Source organism: Mustelus asterias, chromosome 13, assembly GCF_964213995.1.
Source record: "Mustelus asterias chromosome 13, sMusAst1.hap1.1, whole genome shotgun sequence".
Classification (NCBI taxonomy): Eukaryota; Metazoa; Chordata; class Chondrichthyes; order Carcharhiniformes; family Triakidae; genus Mustelus; species Mustelus asterias.
In genome coordinates, this window is record NC_135813.1 from 54,075,730 (window position 1) to 54,093,062 (window position 17,333).

Genomic DNA, 17,333 nt, shown 5'->3' on the forward strand with positions numbered 1-17,333 from the left:
CAGGTACTTTTTAAAGGATGTCAGGCAACCCGCCTCTATCACCCTCCTAGGGAGTTGATTCCAGATCATCATCACTCTCTGTAAACAAAAATAAAGGTTTTTCCTCACATCCCCCCCCCCCCCCGCCCCCTCCCCAAACCTCCTGCCCCTCACCTTGAACCCATTCCCCCTCATGACTGACTCTTCAACAAAGGGGAACAGCAGCTCCTTATCCATCCTGCCCATGTCCCTCAATCTTGTACACCTTGGTCAGGTCGCTGCTCAGTCTTCTCTGCTCTAACGAAAACAATCCAAGCTATCCAATCTGTCCTCATGACTTAAATGTTCCTCCCAGGCAGCATCCTGGTAAATCTCCTTTTCACCTCCAGTGCAATCACGTCCTTCCTATAATGTCTAGAACGGCACACAGTTCTCTAGCTGTGCCCTTACCAAAGTTCTATACAACTCCAACATAACTTCCCCTCTTTTGCAATTGATTGATAAAGGTGAGTGTCCCATATGCCTTTTTCTCCACCCCCCTAATATGCCTTTCTGCCTTCAGAGATCTATGGACAAACATATCAAAGGTCCCTTTGCCCCTCAGAACTTCCTAGTGCCATGCCATTCATGGAATCGTAGAATGGCAACAGGCCCTTTGGCCCAACTTGTCCATGCCGCCCAGTTTTTACCATTAAGCTAGTCCCAATTGTCCACGTTTAGCCCATATCCCTGTATAGAAACATAGAAAAACTACAGCACAAACAGGCCCTTCGGCCCACAAGTTGTGCCGAACACATCCCTACCTTCTAGACCTACCTATAACCCTCCATCCTATTAAGCTCCATGTATCATCCAGGTGTCTCTTAAAAGACCCTATTGAGTTCGCCTCCACCACCCCTAACGGCAGCCAATTCCACTCGCCCACCACCCTCTGTGTGAAAAACTTACCCCTAACATTTCCCCTGTACCGACCCCCCAGCACCTTAAACCTGTGTCCTCCCGTAGCAGACATTTCCACCCTGGGAAAAAGCCTCTGAGAGTCCACCCGATCTATACCCATCTTACCCGTGTAACTGTCTAAACGCTTTTTAAAAGACAAAATTGTACCTGCCTCTACTACTACCTCTGGCAGCTTGTTCCAGACACTCGCCATCCTCTGTGTGAAAAAGTTGCCCCTCGGACCCTTTTGTCTCTCACCTTAAACCTATGCCCTCTAGTTTTGGACTCCCCTACCTTTGGGAAAAGATATTGACTGTCTAGTTGATTTATGCCCCTCGTTATTTTATAGATCTCTATACGATCACCCTAAGCCTCCTACGCTCCAGAGAAAAAAAGTCCCAGTCTATCCAGCCTCTCCTTATTCATTGAATACTTCTTTGTTAAATTACTCACTGTTAACCACCCGGCCAATTTTTGTCACCGCAGACTTAGTAATTATATCCCCCTCCATATAGTCATCTATGTCGTTTATATTAATGAAGAGGGGACTCAACACAGATTCCTGTGGTATGCCGCTGGACACTGGCTTCATCACTAAAACAGCTTTCTGTCATCACATTCTGTCTCCTACAACTAAGCCAATTTTGAATCCACTTCATCAAATTGCCCTGTGGCCCATGTGCATTTGACTTCTTTATAAATCTCCCATAAGATATAAAAGCAGAACTAGGCCCATTGAGTGCTCCGCCATTAGATCATGGCTGATATGTTTCTCAACCCAATTCTCCTGTCTTTTCCATGTAACCTTTGATCCTCTTACCAATCAAGAACATATCTACATCTGTCTTAAATACACTCAATGACTTGGCCTCCACAACCCTCTGTGGCAATGAATTCCATAGATTTGCAACCCTCTGGCTGAAGAAATTCCTTCTTGGTTCTAAAGGATCGTCTCTTTATCTGAGGCTATGCCCTTAGATCCTAGTCTACTAATGGGAACACCTTCACCATGACCATTCTATTCAGACCTTTCAGTATTCTGTAAGTTTCAATGAGATCCCCCCTCACCCTTCTAAACTCCCATCAAGTTCAGACTCAGCGTCCTCAAACACTCCTCATACATCAAGCCTTTCATTCCTGGGATCATTCTCATGAACTTCCTCTTGACACCCTCCAAGGCCAGCACATCCTTACTTGGATAGGGGGCCCAAAATCACTCACAGTATTCCAAATGTGGTCGAACCAGAGCCTTATAAAGCTTCAGTACTACATCGCTGCTTTTGTATTCTAGTCCTCTCGAAATGAATGCTAACATTGCATTTGCTTCTAACTACCAACTCAACCTGCAAGTTAGTCTTAGGAGAATCCTGAACTAGGATTCCCAAGTCCGTTTGCGCTTCTGATTTCTGAATTCTATCCCCATTTAGAAAATAGTCTATATTTCCATTCTTCCAACCAACTTTCCCACGTTGTATTCCACCTGCCACTTCTTTGCCCACTCTCCTAACCTGTCGAAGTCCTTCTGCAGCCTCCCCTCCTCCATCAATACTACCTGTCCCTCTCTACCTGCCTATCTTTGTATCATCTGTAAATTTATGGGGCGGCAGGTGGCACAGTGGTTAACACTGCTGCCTCACAGCACCAGGGACCTGTGTTCGATTCCCAGCTTGGGTCACTGTGTGTAGTTTGCACATTCTCCCCGTGTCTGCATGGCTTTCTTCCAGGTACTCCGGTTTCCTCCCACAGTCTGAAAGACGTGCTGGTTAGGTGCATTGACCCGAACAGGCGTCGGAGTATGGCGACTAGGGGAATTTCACAGTAACTTCATTGCAGTGTTAATGTAAGACTTACTTGTGACTAATAAATAAACTTTAACTTTAGTTACTTTAACTTTTTGCAACAACGCCCTCAGTTCCTTCATCTAGATCATTGATGTATGAAGTGAAAAATTGTGTTCCGAACACTAACCCCTGTGGAACCCCACTAGTCACCGGCTGCCCTCCTGAAAAGAACCCTTTTATCCCCACTCTCTGCCTTCTGCCAGTCAGCCAATCTTCTATCCATGCCAGTACCTTGCCTCTAACACCATGAGCTCTTATCTTATTCAGCAGCCTCCTGTGCAGCACTTTGGCAAAGGCCCTCTGGAATCCACTGGCTCTCCTTTGTCTAACCTGCTCATTACCTCCTCAAAGAATTCTAACAGATTTGGCAGGCACGACCTCCCCTTGATGAAACCATGCTGATTCACCCTATTTTACCATGCACATCCAAGTATTCTGAAATCTCATCCTTAACAACAGACATTATAATATTACCAATGACCAAGGTCAGGCTAACCAGCCTATAATTTCCTGTCTTTTGCCTCCCTCCCTTTTTAAACTGGGGTGTTACATTAGTGATTTTCCAGTCCTCTAGGACCCTTCCTGACTCCAGTGATTCCTGAAAGATCATCACCAATGCTTCCACAATCTCAACTTTTTCCTTCAGATCTCGGGTGCAGTCCATCTGGTCCAGGTCATTTATCCACCTTCAGATTTCAGCTACCCTAGCATTTCTCCTTAGTAATGGCCACTACACTCACCTCTGCCCCCTGACTCTCTTGAATTTTTGGTATGTTGTTGTTGTCTCCCACCGTGAAGACTGATGCAAATGCCTATTCAGTTCCTCCGCCATTTCTTTGTTCCCCATTACTACTTCTCCAGCCTCATTTTCCAGCAGTCCAATCTCCATTCTTGTCCCTTTCTTATCATTTATATATTTTTAAAAACTCATGCAATCTTCTTTTATATTACTGGCTAACTTACCCTCATATTTCATCTTCTCCCACCTTACTGCGTTTTTAATTGTCTTCAAAGGCTTTCCAATATCCTAGCTTCCCACTAATCTTCATAGAAACATAAAAAATAAAAGCAGGAGGAGGCCTTTTGAGCCTGCTCCTCCATTCATTTTCATCATGGCTGATCATCAAATTCAATATCCTGATCCAGTCTTCCCCCTATATCCCTTTAGCCCCAAGAACTATATCTAATTTCTTCTTGAAGTCACAATGTTTTGGCCTCAGCTACTTTCTGTGGTAGTGAATTCCACAGATTCACTACTCTCTGGGCAAAGAGATTTCTCCTCACCTCAATCCTAAAATGTCTACCCCTTATCCTTAAACTATGACCTCTAGTTCTGGACTCTCTCACTATTGGGAACATTCTTTGTGAATCTACCTTGTATAATTCTGATAGAATTTTATAAGTTTGTATGAGATCCCCTCTCACTCTTCTAAACTCCGATAAATGTAATGCTAACCGACTTAGTCTCTCCTCATATGACTGACCAACCCAGGAATCAGCCTGGTAAACCTATGCTGCACTCCCTCTATAACAAGGACACCTTTCCTCAGATAAGGACAACAAAACTACATACAATACTCCAGTGTAGCCTCACCAACACCCTATACATTTGAGTAAAACATTCCTATTCCTATGGTTAAGTTCTCTTGCTATGTAGGCCAGCATACCATTTGCATTCTTTACTGCCTGCTGTACCTGTGTGCTTACTTTCAGTGACTGATGCACAAAGATACCAAGGTCTCGCTGAGTATCGACCTCTCTCAATTTACACTCATTCAAATAATAATCTGCCTTCCTATTTTTGCTACTGGAAGTGGATAACCTCACGTTTATCCACATTATACTGCATCTGCCATGCACATGCCCACTCAGCCTTTCCAAATCATGCTGAAGCATCTCTGCATCCTCCTCACAGCTCTCCCTCCCACTGAACCTTGTTTTACCTTTATTATACATATATTATTATACATTTTATTCCCTCTTCCAAATTATTAATGCATAATGTGAACAGTTGGAGTCCCAGCACAAATCCCTGCAGTATCCACTAGTCACTACCTGCCAATCAAAAAAATACCCATTTATGTCAACTCTTCGCTTCCTATCTGCTAACCAGCTTTCAATCCACCTTAAGACCCGCAATCCCATGTGCTTTAACTTTGCATAGCAGTGTGTGAAACTTTGTCAAAAGCCCTCTGAAAGTCTAAATAAACCACATCAACTGGTTCTCCTTGGTCAACTCTTCTAGTTACATCCTCAAAGAATTCCAATAGATTTGTCAAGCATGATTTCCCCTTTGTAAATCCATGCTGACTTTGTCTGATTATACCACTGCTTTCCAAAAGCTGAGTTATGAAATCCTTGATAATGGACTCTAGCAACTTCCCCAGTACCGACATTAGGCTCACTGGTCTATAGTTCCCTGTTTTCTCTCTACCTCCCTTTTTGAATAGCAGGCTTACATTAGCTACCCTCCAATCTGTAGGAACCAGTCCAAAGTCTAAAGAATTTTGGAAAATGACCACCAATGGGTCTACTATTTCCAGACCACTTCCTTAAGTTCTCTGGGATGAAGATTATCAGGCCCTGGAGATTTTGTCACATTGTTTGCTTTTTCTTTTGCTTTAATGCTGGCCCTGACTTCCTTTGTCAGCCTTGGTTGCCTTATTCTCCCCTAAGTATGCTTCTTCCTTGGGATGAAATTCTGCTATCTCTCTCCAATGACTTCCAGAAACTCCTGCAATTGCTGCTCCTCCACCTTTCCTGCTAGGCTCCTCTTCCAATCAACTCCTGTAAGCTCCTCCCTCATACCACTGTAGTACCGTTATTCAACTGTAATACTGTTACATATGATCCTAGCCCGCTCTGCATCCTATCAATGTCTCTTTGCAGCCTACAACAGCCCTCCACCTCATCCACTACTCCACCAGTCTACCTTGGCCAGATCCTGCCTTATTTTACTAAAATCCACTCTCCCCCAATCCAAAACTTTTTTTTACAACTTGCTTATTTCTTTGTCCATAACAAGCTTAAATTGTACCATGTTGTGATCGCAATACATTAAAATGTTCCCCCACCTCAACCACCTCTCTGGTTTCATTCCCCCAAATTAGGTCAAGCACTGCGTCATCACTTGTTGGACCCTCTACATATTGATTTTAAAAGTTCTGTACACATTTCAAGAAATCCACTCCATCCAAGCTATGGACGTTCACTATGTATTCTGCTAACAAATAATGTTGGGAAAGTTGAAATCACCTAATATAATTTCCCTATTATTATTTTTACACATCTTCATAAATTGTGCATATATTTGCTCCTCAATTTCCCGCTGACCATCTGGGGGTTTATAATAAACACCTAGCAATGTAATTGCCCCTTTTTTATTCCTAAGCTCTACCCACAAAGCTTCATTTGATGCCGCCTCCAAGATAGCATCTCTCTATTCTGCAGTAACTGACTCCTTAACTAATAACGCAATGCCTCCTCCTCTTTTACCTCCTCCCCTGTCTCACCTGAATATTTTATAACCCGGAATGTTGTTTTGCCAATCGTGCCCCTCCCTCAACCATGTCTCTGATAGCTACTATATCACACTTCCACATGTCAATACTCGCCCTTAACTCATCTGTTTTACCTGCAATACGGGCATTAAAGCAGAGGCTATGCAGCCTTGCCATACTCCCTTGAAACTTAATACAGTGGTGCTCGCTCTGACTTGATTGTTTTACTGTATTATGTTGTGCCCTTATTCTGCTAACAATCTGTGTCCCCTCCCCATACCAAATTAGTTTAATCTCCTACCAATAGCACTAGCAAATCCACCCACAAGATGTTTGTTCTGCTTTGGTTCAGATGTATACTGCCCCGTTTATACAGAAACAGTCCAGTGATTCCACCCCCCCACCCCCACCCTCTGCATCAACTCTTAAGTCACACATTCATCTGCACTATTCTCCTAATTTTGTGCTTGTTAGCATGTGGCACTGGGCGTAATCCATAGATTACAACCTGAGATGTCTTGCTTTTTAGTCTATTGCCGAGCTCCCTGAATTCTTGATGCAAGACCTCATCCCTCCTTCTACCAATGTCATTGGTGCCAACATGTACCATGATTTCTGCCTTATCATCCTCCCCTTTCAGAATGCCCTGCAGCCATTCAGTGAAATCCTGGACCCTGGCACCAGGGAGGCAACACACCATCCTGGAGTCACATTGATGGCCACAACAGTGCTTATCTGTTTCCCTGACTGTTGCTCTTCCTCCCCACCTGTACAGATAGGCTGCATGTGGTGCCAGAAGCTTGGCACGGGCCTCCATGAAGGAACTAGCCTTCAAAATGGAATACTGATTTGCCAATGGGATCCCAGGGGACTGCTGCAGCACTTCCCTGTTTCTCTTGGACTGCCTGGTGGTCACTCATTGCCTTCCTCAAGTCTCTTCAGCTGTTGTGTGACCATCTCTTTAAACATGCTATCCACAATGCCCTTAGACTTGTGGTTGCTCCACATTGTCCCCAGCCACTGTTGCAGCTCTGAAACCCGAGCTTCCAAGAGCTGCAACTGGGCACATTCCTGCACACGCTCTAGTACTAGAAAAATGCCCGGCCTCCCACATAGAGCAGGAGAAGCAAATCACGGCTTTGCGCTTTCCTTCCATGACTAAACCCTTTAAATTTAGAAATTTAGAAGACTTTTTAAAAATCAAATATATCCCTACCCTCACTTAATCAATGACTTCCAATTTAATATGGTTTGAAAATACTCACCAGGACTCACCAATCAGCTGCTCCTGTTGGTCCCACATCACTTTGAACTGTGACGTCACCTTGGAACGCTGTCGTCTGTCCCCATGTGACCGCTGATTTACCCTGCTGTGACCGCCATAGAAAAGGTAAGTGAATTAGGTCTTACCTTATCGCTCTTGTTCACCCTGAGCCTCAGGTTCTCCTCCCTGGTCCAAAGGGAAATCTGCAGTCCCGGCTCTCCCCTTTGTTTTAATCTCGAGCCAGTGAAATTACTGTTTTTCTGTGACGTCACTCCGGATTGTTTTTCAAACTCAGCCCGCTACCCGAGTACACGGTGTCCCTTGCAGGTCTGGCTGTGAGTGAAATCCTGAAGGTGAGTCAAATCCTCTCCAAATCTCTCGCCCCTTACCTTAAATCTACACACCTGGTACTAAACCTTCTATTAAGGGGCAAAGTTCCTTCTGTCAACCCTATCTATGTCCCTCATAATGTTGTGCATCTCGATGAGGTCCCCCTCTGCAGCTGTCTCTGCTCTAAGGAAAACAACCCCAGCTTATCCAGCATCTCTTCATAGCTGAAACACTCCAGCCCTGGAAACATCCTGGTGAATCTCCTCTGCATCCTCTCCAGTACAATCACATCCTTCCTATAATGTGGTGACCAGAACAGCACCCAATACTCTGGCTGTGGCTGAACAATGGTTTTATACAGCTCCATCATAACCTCCTTGCTCTTATATTCTGTGCCTCAGCTAATCAAGGCAAGTATCCCATTTGGTTTTTAACTACCTTACCTACCTGTCTTGCTGCCTTCAGGGATTTATGGACCCTCTGATTATGTACTCCTCTTTCTTCTTCTTGACCAGGGCCTCAATATCCCGAGTCATCCAGGGTTCCCGACTTCTGCCAGCCTTGCCCTTCACTCTAAGAGGAATGTGTTTACCCTGAACCCTGGTTAACACACTTTTGAAAGCATGCCACTTACCAAACGTCCCTTTGCCTTACCACAGACTCCCCCAATTAACTTTTGAAAGTTCCTGCCTGATACCATGAAAATTGGCCTTGCCCCAATTTAGAATATTAACTTTTGGGACAGATCTATCATTCTCCATAGCTATCTTAAAACTGATAGAATTATGGTCACTGGTCCCAAAGTGATCCCTCACTAACACTTCTGTCACCTGCCCTTCCTTATTTCCCAAGAGGAGGTCAAGATTTAAGTGTTTATAGAAGCACAACAGCACCATGAACATTAATAGCTCACTAAACTTCCATCATGGTGATTATTGTACACACATTAGAATGTTTTTGGGTCTCTTACGCTGTAAACTGGAGAAGCAACTTTGATGAACGCTGAGGACCAACATGACTGCAGGTGTGAGGTGACTGAAGATTTTAACAGGTCTCCAATAAGGGAGTGACTTTCTAAACCCATGCATATTCAGCATGCAAAATGCAAGTTGCTGTACAATACCAGTATAATGGGCCAGCATATCTGACTTGTTAGCACTTCTTCATTCTTTGTCTGACTCAGGATGATTATTTACTTCCCCACGAGTAAGCACATTCATCTCTGCTTTCAAATGCCTAAAACACGGCCTAGATTCAGAATTGGCAACAGAATCCTCGGGGCGATGGATGTTAGTGGACAAACTGAGGTGAACAAATAAGGTCTTGAATAACAGTGGATACAGTGTATTTGCAGCCTTGGACTGTGCACAGAGCGCACACTAATCGACTCAAAAGTGGTGTCTATTGTGCTCTCCCATTGGCAACTTCTGAAATAGTAATTGTTTAGTTCTACTGCTGGCTGATTTAGTTTCTTATGGAGTTCTGAGGCTGTCATCAAACTCCGGTCTGGACAAAGAAATGCCATCAACCTTGTCTTTCTTGAAGGGTTCAATATGTGCTCTATGCTTTCCTGAAAGCCCTAACAGTAATTCATACTAAAAGATTTACACAGAAACATCCACTCGTTTGGTTATTCAAAGCTTTAGATTTTTTTGCTTGCTTCATCTTTGAACTGAAACATTTCTTTCTCATTCTTAGTTGTCTGCTGTGTTGAGGATAGCAACATGCTCTCTTCCCATTTACATTAGGCCAAAAAACCATTTGAATTTTCTAATAGTTAATGTTAAGGTCTTCATTTTCTACAGTCTCACTTGCTGGGTGCATGTTTAGGTTGAGGACTAACAACAAACTCAGTGCAGCACTTTCAGTTTGCTCCCTGGTAGTTGCAACAGGAGCTTTGACAATATTGACAATCACAATGGCATCAGTGCCGGAAGTTTATAGAGTTGCATCTCCACTGAAATTCAAAACACTTTTAACTTCCAGCTCTTTTTCGTTCTCCAGATAATTGACTAGCATATGTTGCCTGTGCAGTCAGCTTTCCTTGATTACTGTTCTTGTCTTGAAGTGTTGTTTTGATGCCAACCATAATCTGAGCTGTCTGACTCTAAATATGAGGGGACTAAACTAGTTATAAGCTTCAGCGCACTGTCCATACTTTCAATTATTGATTGATTGTTCTCTAATTTAAGTTAGAGACATTTCATCAATGAGTCTGCCGGAGTTAAGACCAGATAGCTGAAATTTCAGAGGATCTCACTGATGTTTTGCAGCATCGTGATCATTAGGACCCACTGAGATGCAAATCTATGGTTAACCATTTCCACTATCTGTGATTTCAGCTTGTAACCCCTCCCCAGGGCACCATCCAGTATACAGCAGAGACGTTGTAATGGAAAAATGCCTAAAGTGTTTCTCATACAGTACCCAAGTTCTGGAATTAATTTAGACAGATTTTTTTCACTTTGTCCAGAGATGTCATATTGGTGATGTAGGCTAGAGCTTGCATGTACTTTGGACAAAGTTTTCTTTTTTAAATTTTGATAGATACTGTGAGCTGGTGAAGAAAGACTCCTTGATCACTGAGGACCTGTTCTGTTTTGTTCTTTCAATGATCTGGGAGAATGTTAAATAAGCGACAGGCTAGAATTATAATCTCTAAATTATAATGGTTTATTGAGAAAGAGTAAATAATACAAAAGAAATTAAAACAATGAATTTCACTGCCTTCTGCTCGAGTGGTTCTGGCAACGTTTGCGATCCCGGTCCGAGGTGAAGTCCAACAAACCCAGGTCGAAGCCTCCCTTTTACATTGTGGCACAAACAGCCTTACATGAGACTTAGTATAAACACATGCTTGGAAAACAATATACAAAGATAACAGTTGCGAGTCAACTTGACCTGTGATTACAGTGATGCTATCATATGGTGCAAAACACAGCTGCATCTCATCCTTAGGTTCCCACAGCATTGGTATTGCTAAATTGGCTGGCAAATATATTAATTCCTTACTGTCTATACAGGACTTCTGCAATTAACGAGGAAACTCTTGCTGAAACTAGTTTTGAAGACAAATTTACAGTTGTTCTGCTTTATTCAATCTGAATAAATTCACCCAGCCACTGCCCACAAAAACATCCTGCCCCCTTCACAAAATAAAATCACCGACCTGAATCTGAAAGCTCATGCATGGGGAAGGCATCCAGAACCTGGCCACTGCCAGCAAATCTGCCTGCCCCCGTTTGGCAGAATTTCTCCGTGGAGTACGACAGCCATCTCACGATCCTTGCCGGTAGCACGGCGCTTCACATGAAATTTCTTTCCATCGAGTATGACCGCCATCTCCCTACCATTGCTGGTAGTGTGGCTTGGTTCAGCGTTTCCGGGTTTTTATTTCCCATTCAACCCCCTGTTGCTGCGCCTGCTGCACAGTCTGTTTTAACCCTTATACAGTGGACAAGGAATTGCGAGTAGACTTCTTGCTGGTACAATAATATTTATTCACACACAATTATTAATCACCCACCCAATCAATAATAAGTTAAGTTACAGAATACTAAAGTTCAAGTCCAATACGAGACCTTGACTTAACTTTTGCATGACTGGCAAGTACCCAGGCAGATATTGGCCTTTATCAGCTGTTGGTCTCCGTAGTCCTCTGCGTAGTCCGGTCCTTCGGTCTGGTCTGATACTTTGGCTCTGGTCGTCCTTCCTTCTTTGGTGTGGTGGCTCTCGTGCTGGTCGTTGCTGGCGATGGTCACCTTTGTTGTGGTTCGTTTGTTGGGAGAGGGAGAGAGGTTCTTTTGTTGTACAGCACCCTTCATACCTTGTTGGTTTTGCACTCTTCTTTGGCCATTGTCAATTAATCGATCAGGGCTTGATCACCTTGATCAGTAAAGTCCAGTCAGGTGCTGCCACACCGATCTCTGGGTGTGTACAGGCAGCCATGCCTGTAAGTGCTGGAGGCACACAGGCCACATACCTCCCTCCCAAATAAGAAGTTAAGGCTCCCCTTTGGTAAACAAGTCTGTTTGACCAGAGAGTGTCCATTGACTTTGGGTTGGCCTATTTCCCGTGTATTCAGTTGTCTGAGTTGCAGCCTGTTTATCTCTGTCCAATTTCTTTTGAGGCTGCAGCCTGTCTGTTTCACTGCTTGTCCAATTATCCCAGCATGCTCTTGCAAGCCACCATCTTAAGTGGCCCGTTTGGCCACAGTCCCTCCTTTTGATCCTGAATGCGAACATGATGGAAAAGCCTAGGCATTGGCATGCACAGTAATAACAAATCCCTACAACATATTTACATTTCAGAAGCTATAGACAGCAAACATTCAACTGTTATACATATATGCTAAAACAAAATCATTACAACAAGCCAATTACAAAACCAAAACATTCAAAACAAAACATTACAATAAAGTATACACGAATCCGGAATACATTCCAATATTAGGATTTTCCACTGTCAGTGCAAATAGCAATCCAGCGGGTTTTCTGTAAACATTGCTCTACTGAATTAGAAGGGACCGTAATTAGAGAGTGAACCCTACATCCTGCCTCCAGGTGATCCTCTTTTTCCATCAGCAGAATTGGACTGTGAGGATGATGAGATATACCAGGAAGAACAAGATCAGTAATACCGCCAGATGTGACATTATGTGAACAAATGGGTGTATTTGGATGTTTGAGCTCCAGTTCCAAAGATTATCCCACCATGTGGTGGCCTTAATTTCTTTAATCTTCCTTTTCACCTCTTGAGTCTGCTGTATTACTTTGGCGAAGGTTCTGTGGGCTGTAGCCAATTTTATCCAGATCTGGTTTAGGGGTTTTAGACTTGTGTCATATCTCTCATAGTGCTCCTCTAGAGTCTGTTGGAGCTCATCAGTGGCGTTTAAGTCCACCCGCTCCCTCTTATGAATATCTATTAGTTGAATGAGACCCACCCTGACTGGTATGTCTGGTTTGATGCAAAATGTAGTATTAGTAATGTGGAGGCTTTAGAGAGAGTACAGAGGAGGTTTACCAGGATGTTGCCTGGTATGGAAGGGCTTAGTTATGAGGAGAGATTGGGTAAACTGGGGTTGTTCTCACTGGAAAGACGGAGGATGAGGGGTGACCTAATAGAGGTGTATAAAATGATGAAAGGCATAGATAGGGTGAACGGTGGGAAGCTTTTTCCCAGGTCGGTGGTGATGTTCACGAGGGGTCATAGGTTCAAGGTGAGGGGCGGGGAGGTTTAACACGGATATCAGAAGGACGTATTTTACGCAGAGGGTGGTGGGGGCCTGGAATGCGCTGCCGGGCAAGGTGGTGGAGGCAGACACACTGGGAATGTTTAAGACTTACCTAGATAGCCACATGAACGGAGTGGGAATGGAGGGATGCAAAAGAATGGTCTAGTTTGGACCAGGGAGCGGCGTGGGCTTGGAGGGCCGAAGGGCCTGTTCCTGTGCTGTATTGTTCTTTGTTCTTTGTTCTTAGTAGTGCCTCTGAGTCTTCCTTCTTTCTCCACTGTGTACAGTAAAGTGCCGTCGTACCCTATCCAGATATCCTCGTGGATAGTCCCTATACTTTCTACTTTCTACTTCAAAAACCCTCAGTCCAACCCGGTCATCAGTGATTGTGGGGAGCCCTAATATCTTTCCCTGGAGTCCCTTTGCAGTCATAATTGAACCAGACTTTGGCCAACTGTCGCATCTGGTAGCCAGATAACTTTGGGTGTTTCTTACCCGTGAATAAGTGTTCCATCTGCTCGTCACTAATCCAAAACGGAACCTGTCCGCTGCATACCTGCTCTAGGTTTTCCCTTAGCTGCTCTATTATCCACTGTCCATATGCGCTACATAAAGTCCAGTTCTGTTGTCGATCATTATCCTCCAATTTTTCCCTAATAATTTGGTTGATTGTCTGAGCATGTTCTTCTAATACAGCAACCATGTGGCTGCTGGCTGCGTTCCCATTCAGTTTCCCTTCAGCATCTTGCTGATTGTCCTCATTAATGGAATTTAGTGTCTGTTTAACCTGTCGGGTCAGAATCCTAAGTTTATTGTCCAGGTCGGCTAAATCAAGGCGTTGATGGTTGCTACCCCTGCACCGTATGCTGTGGCCATGTCATTAACTAACGCTCTCTTGGATCTTTCCTGTTTTTCATCCATTCCTATCTTCCGTCCTAACAGTCTGCGACTCAGGTGGAGGTATAGTCTCTTAAGTTGGGGAGAGCACCACTCTGGCAGTTGGGTCCCAGCTATATTCACCACCACAGGCACCAGTTCGTTGTGGACGTTGTCATATCGGGTTTTCCCTGTGTGTTTTAGTATCAATCTGTTCTGTGGCTTCAGGACAAATAGAGTGGAATGATTTTGTGGTTGGCTTCAGCCCATTCCTTATTTCATGCAGGGCAAAATTTCCTTCTATGAGTGTCCCAGGACACCACTGCCCGAGCTCTAATCCTTTCTCTGGGCTGTTAGCCAGACATCCAATTTCAGGGCACCCATTATTTGAAAATCTCCACCAATCCCCTGCTATGGTGACACTCAGATAACATTCAGTTGAACTGCCATTTGGTTTTTTGTATATCAGCTGCTGATTGTTACACCCAAACATTATACTCTTCTTGGAATGCACCCATAACACACCATCTTCACATTCCCCTGCTTCAGATGGCGCAAACCATAAATAGCTAGGATACAAAAACAATTCATCTTGCTTGGGGTGTCCTGCGTGTTTATCCTGACGATGAATCCGATGAGGTAGATCCTAAGTTGCATCTTTGTCGTCGTCCATCATTGTCCTGAGGAGATCAGTTTAATTTCTGCTGTTATCGCATCTAATATTTGATGTATGTACATGTCCATGCCCCCGCCCCTTTTATTTTTGAACACTATCGATAGTGGAGTGGTAGGAAGACCCGAGTGTATCGATTTTCACTTGTGTTTGTTGTTTTTCTTTCTTCCAATTGGAAACCACTACTGAGCAAAGTTTTTGTTCAGATCGAGAAGTGTATGAATCGTGGAGTGGTTGGAAAAGAGCTTGTTTAAACTGGCCAGCAAAATGAAGGCGGCCTGTTTTATTTTAGCAGCAGTCACCATTGGCCCGAGGGATTCAAATAGCATGGGAATCGGTCTGGCAAGACCTGAAGATGTTGACATCGGTAGGTCCTGTGGGACGTGGGTTAGATAAGGTGTCCGTTCCATGAGTGACTTGCAGGTTTGAAGGCAGAACCGCAAGTCGTGGGAAATAAAGAAACAGAAAACTTACAGCCCAATCAAAGAATGCCTGGATGAATTTAAAATTTAGCGCAAGTGCCTCTATGAATTTAAAATGTTGCATAGTTGCCACGATGATTTTAAAATTTAGCACCATTTGGCCGGAAGTCTTGTCTTAATTAGAGACAGGTGGCGAAAGAGAATGGCATCGGTACTAGCAGTTATAAGGGCAGTGTGGGGAAGATTTTGTCCGTTGGACATTTTGATGTAGGTCGGTCACGGTGGACTTGCAGATTGAAGGTTTTGTAAGTGGGCGTTTCCATCAGAAATTCTTCTACCTTGCATTGGTTTGCATTGTAGGCTGAATCTCATCATTTTAAAATTTCATCATTCAGCATTTCCGTTAACAAATTGCCCAACAGAGACTCATCCTCTCAATCATTTGTCTCATGGGGCTCCATCATCACGTTCTCATCTGGCTTCCATACCCATGTCTGTTCATTGGACTGCACTGTGGGGTTTGTGTTTGGTCCTCTATCCTCATCTTCCATTCTAATCAGTCGATGTGTCTGCTCCCTTAGCCAGGTAGGGGATGCGCTGTCGGGTGCGTCCATCAAAATAACTCGGTATCGTAAAATTTAGTCAGGGTCAGACTGTTGGATTTGGGGCTAGTGAGGCTTATGTTTATTGGCGAATCCATAATGCTGTGAGTCCCGGTGTCTACCGAGTCGCGCCAGTCCTCTAGGATGCGCAAGTCTCCTGTTATGTCCACGTCGACCTTGGGGCACTTCAGGTGTAGAAGAGGCTTTTGGCTGTAGCGTGATAGGGGTAAGGGTCTGGTTTGAACCTGGAAGTCGATGAAAAAGCGTTCAGGGAAATACATTTACTGGGGCCATTCCGATCGCCAAGTGTCATCCTCCCCATCCCTAATGTGAGATGGTGGAAGTGATTATTCTGAGTCCCGTAAGTTTTTCATTGATTTACTTGGAACCAATCAGTTTTCTCATTAGCGGTCAAGACCTTATATACTGAGGGGCTTATTTTGTTTGTGAGGGTGTGCCGGACTGCATATCTTGGGGACAAGAAAGAACTGGGATTGTAGAGGGAAATCATTACCTGCTGTCCGACTGCATATTCTACGAGGTGTACTCTTATCAAAATATGCCTTGCTCTGTTTCTTTTTAATACCTAGTTCGACAGCCGCAGCTAACTGGGCTGCTTTAATGTTTTCGGTTATTTGCTGGATGGCTTTCTCGTGGGTGAGCGCTGTGATAGCAGGCTCAGTCAAATCAAGCCTAATAAATATTCAGCTCCCTTCATAGGTCGACCAGTCATGAATGTGTGGGGGGTGAATCCAGTAGAGCTGGAAACGGTGTTGCGTACCATCATGAGGGCAAAGGGAAGCACTGTATCCCAAGTTGTGTTGTTTTTGTGTACAGTTTTCCGAATGATCCCTTTTAGCATTCGGTTCCTGCACCGTACAATTCCACTGGATTGTGGATGGTAGGCGATGTGGAATTTCTGCTTGATGCCAAACATAGCCATAACGATCTGCATCACCCGCCTGGTGAAGTGTGCCCCTTGGTCAGACTCTATGCTGCGGGGAAGACACCATCGTGTAAATACCTGTTGGGCTAATATTTTTGCGGTGGCCTTAGTTATATTTTAATCTAGTGGGGAATGCCTCGACCCATTTGGTGAAAGTGTCTATTATTACCAAGACATATTTAAATCCATTCCTACATGGCGGTAGTGGGCCACTACAATCAATTTGAAGATTTGTCCTGGGGCCTTCTACTGGGTCTGTGTGCCTTAGTTCTCCTTTCCTGGCGTACCTATCAGGGTTATTTTGAGCATGAATTAAGCAATTTTCGATATAATGGGTGACATAATCTACGATGCTACGAGAGGACACAGGTTTAAGGTGCTGGGGGGTAGATACAGAGGAGATGTCAGGGGTAAGTTTTTCACTCAGAGGGTGGTGGGTGAGTGGAATCGGCTGACGTCGGTGGTGGTGGAGGCAAACTCGTTGGGGTCTTTTAAGAGACTTCTGGATGAGTACATGGGATTTAATGGGATTGAGGGCTATAGATAGGCCTAGAGGTGGGGATGTGATCGGCGCAACTTGTGGGCCGAAGGGCCTGTTTGTGCTGTGGCTTTCTATGTTCTATGTTCTATAATCGTGTAGTTTATTTCCTTAGATATCCATGGCTGATTATCTCTTTTTCTACAGTCCTTCCTTATCACTGGTAGATAGGTTTGCTAAGCACTGTGAA